This window comes from Petaurus breviceps, unplaced genomic scaffold, assembly GCF_028583685.1.
Source record: "Petaurus breviceps papuanus isolate PSGF00001 unplaced genomic scaffold, PetGlider_PUasm1.0 90700, whole genome shotgun sequence".
Classification (NCBI taxonomy): Eukaryota; Metazoa; Chordata; class Mammalia; order Diprotodontia; family Petauridae; genus Petaurus; species Petaurus breviceps.
In genome coordinates, this window is record NW_027187315.1 from 1,331,072 (window position 1) to 1,335,160 (window position 4,089).

The following is a 4,089-nucleotide window of genomic DNA, read 5'->3' on the forward strand; positions in this document are numbered from 1 at the left end:
TTCCTTCCTTCCTTCCTTCCTTCCTTCCTTCCTTCCTTCCTTCCTTCTTTCCTTCTTTCTCAGAGGAGGGATGACACTTGGAGTTACAAAATTCTAAGGAGGAAATACATTCTGTCCATATTTTGAGAAGAGTCATGGACTCTGCAAAGCAGATACCATGGAATGAAATAGGACAGTCATCTTTTACCACACCCTCTTGCATTTGCCCAATGTAGACCAGCTGTGGCACAATGGCAGCAGTCAGAACTATACCCTGATCCTGGGTCCAATGCCCTTTTCCCTATATAAAGCTACCTGTTTTTCTTGGTACTTATGTAATCCTGCATTTCACTTTGAGTTGTATAGAACCAGCAGCTAATGGTACAGATAATACTATTCTACATGCATCAGTAATAGCTACTACATAAGAGACCCCTTGGATTTAGGATAAATGAAGAATTTTGATGTATGTAGAAAGGCCATGGGATAAAATCTCTACAGTCTTTCTTCATAGTTCATATAAGGCTCTAAGTATCTAACAAGGGTTCTTTCTAGTTGGCTTATTGAAGAATAAAGTTTGTTGTTTGTTTTTATATGTAACTATGCTAACTTTGCTATAAACATATATTTACACACAATGGGGTTATTTCACCCTCCATTCCCCACATTCCATCTGAGGGATCCTGGCCTGTTTGTGGAAAGTTACCTTGTTCTGGTTCAGTGCTTATGGTCTTGACACATTGGAATGATGCGGCAAACTGAGAATGGGTTTCCCTCTCCCACTCCATCTCTGCATTAGTCTAAAAGGTGAGTTAACTTCTGCTTTCTCTTCTTTCACCCTTCTATATGTGGGGCTTAGAACTTCCTTCCTCTGGGCCTTCCAACAAAAGAAGGGGCACCTTGAGGAGGGGCCTCCTCCCTCATCTCTGCAGAAATACCTAGCTAGAGAGTGAGATTCTAGGATGTTTTAGACTGTGAATTCCTCAAGGTTAGGGACTATTGTTAGCCTTTCTTTGTATCCCTAATTCTTAGTACAATGACTGGTACATAGTACGTGCTTAATACATGTTTATTAACCTATTGGCATAGTGGCTAGAGCATAATGGGAATATCAAGGTCCTGGTTGATTTTTTGCTTTGTATTGCTTTGCCTGAGCATAGGTGACTTGATCCTAAGATGGGTAATTTTTAGTCTTGAAGGCAATCTTGTGAGTTGAAGCAATTGGCAGTTCCTGGGTCCTTCATCTAGTGCCAACCACCCTACAGGAGATGTCTCAACATTACAGTGGCTACAGCTCTTTTTGTACAAGAAGATGACTAGCTATTATTATGACTGGCAGGATAATGAGCACAACCCTGTGCCTGCTTGCCAGAAGACATGGACTTTAAGAGAATTGTTTGGACATGGTAACACTGAAGGTGAAGGAAAAATGCCAATTTAAGCATCAACCTCCCAAGAGAGGATAAGAAGACTTAAAATTTATTGCTTCATGTGTAAGCCTTTGTCAATGTATATTCACAATATTTTGTGTTATAAGCATTCCTTTCATGTGAAGGAAATAAATAGCTGTCCTATACCTGATCTATCTTATACATTTAATAACCTTCCACTCTTCTTTTTAGGGAGAGTATAGATATGATACAAGCCTAAGCTTTAAGTTATTCTCCCCAGGGACTCTGAGATAATGTCACAACATTGTGGGAGAGAACACAGAGCTGTTTTCATGGGAGTGAACCTACTTTATACACATGGGTCAAGAAATAGAGGTTTCCCAGGCCTAGCAGTGGTTTTGTATTGTTACATATACAAATATGTAGCAAATATACTGTAAGAGGTACCATGTTTAAATCTCAGATGAACACCTATATATCATTAGTATGCTCTGGCTCACTCTTCCAGAACCAGGCTGAAATATCTACCCCTCAGGGTTCTACTAGTACCCTGAGAAGTTTTGGAGGTATCCCTTCTCTAATGCTACACACTCGATCCCTCACTGACTATGTTCCCCTTCACTATTAGGCACTAGTGAGTAGCACCACAATTCCACTTAATCTCTTGACATCAATCAACTTTTACAAAGGGATATATGCTTCAAAGATGTAATAGGAACAAAATTACAAATGCTCCTCCCAATACCTCAGGAGTATGCTTCCCTCATCCTATCTAGGTCTCTGAGGAGGGTGGGTTCAAATTTAATCAACTAATACTTTTTAAGTACCTACAATGTGCAGGGAATTGTGTTAAGTGTTAGAGATAAAAAAATACTCTCTGGTCTCAAGGACCTTATAGTCTAATGGGGAAAACATGCAAATAACTATGTACAAATAAGATACATACCTATGTGATATATATATATATATATATATATATATGTATCCATATATGAGATATTTGGGATAAGTCGGGGATGATTTAATAGGAAAGTCATGAAAATGAAAGAGGACTGGTAAAAACTTCTTACAGAAGGTGGGACTTTAGATTAAGAAACTTAATGTATGACAGAGATAAGGAGAGAAAGAGTTCCGAGCACGGAGGATAGCCAGTGAAAATGCTGGAAGTGGGGAGATAAGAGTGTTCAGTTGAAGGACCAGCAAAAAAGACCTGTATTTCAGAGTATGTGGAGCTGAATAAGGTACAAGAACTGGGAAGGTGGGAAAGGGACAGGTTATGAAGTGTTTCAAAAGCTAAGTGGAAGATTTTATATTTCATTCTGGAGGTAACCCAGAGCCATAGGAATTTATTGAATTGGGGACTGACTCAGTCAGACGTGCATTTTAGGAAAATAAATTTGACAGCTGAGTAGAAGATGGATTGGAGTGGGGAAGTACTTAGGGTAGGGAGACCAACCAGCAACCTAGTGGAATAGTCTAGGCATGAGGTGACAGGTGCCTGCTTTAATTCAGTTCTACCTACCATTAGTACTATCCAATTCACTGCTGCTGGACCCTAATCTTAAAGACCCACAAATCCCTCCTTGCTCCTCAGAGGATAGATACTAGGTTGGTTGCAAAACCAAGCAAGGACTCTAACTAATGGATTTCTAGTGGTTGGCTCTCCTAAACTTTCAAGACTATCTTGTTGTTCAGTTGTTCAGTTGTTCAGGCATCTGACTCTTCATGATCCCATAGACCACACTGTCTATGGTATTTTCTTGGCAAGGATACTGGAGTGGTTTGCCAGTTCCTTTTCCTGTACATTAAGGCAAAGGGAGGTTAAGTGACTTGCCTAGGGTCACACAACTAGTAAGTATCTGAGACTGGATTTGAATTTGGTTCTTTTTGACTCCAGGCCCAATGCTCTATCCACTAAGCCATCCAGCAGCCTAAACTCATACTTTCATTTAAAATGGAAAAGAAGCCAGGCCTTGATTCACAGGGCTGCTTGGCCTCAGAAAGGAGAAAGTCACATGCCCTTCCCCATATGACATTATCTCTTGTTGCAGTTTAAACCCAGCGACACCAAAAACTGTTGAGTTGGGGACTTTGCCCACCCAAAAACTGTTACAATTTCATGATGTGTTGTGGTGGAACCATCTCAAAGAATTCAGAGTCAGACCACCTCTAATCCAAGTATAGGCATTTATTGAGATTGATGCCTCTCATGAAGAGGGCTAAGTTCCAAGAGGAACCAGCAACTTGAGAGAAAGCAAGATGGATTTTACCAAGGGTAAAGATTCAATTACACAACAGAAATTTATTAGATAATGGAGGAAGGGTTTGCTAAGGGATTAGGTAATGGAGGAGGGGTCCATTTATGGTTCAGTGGTTTGAGGAACAGCAAGGAGTATGTGGAGGGGCGAGGGAGAGTGTAGGGTATGGGAAAAGTTAGGAGGAAGGGACTAATGTGTAATAAGCCTAGAAAGATAGGAAGGAGCCTGGTTGTGGAGAGTGGTAGAATTTATATTTGTTCCTGGAGGGAATGGGGAGCCATTGAAGTTTATTGAGTTCAAGAGGTAGGACGATAACACGGGTAGCATTACACTTTCAGAAAATTATTGTGGGTAGCTCTAATCCCTCTCTGAATCATTATGCTTTACAAACTTTAACCATAGTTGTCATCAGCAGATATATATATATATATATATATATATATATATATATATATATATAT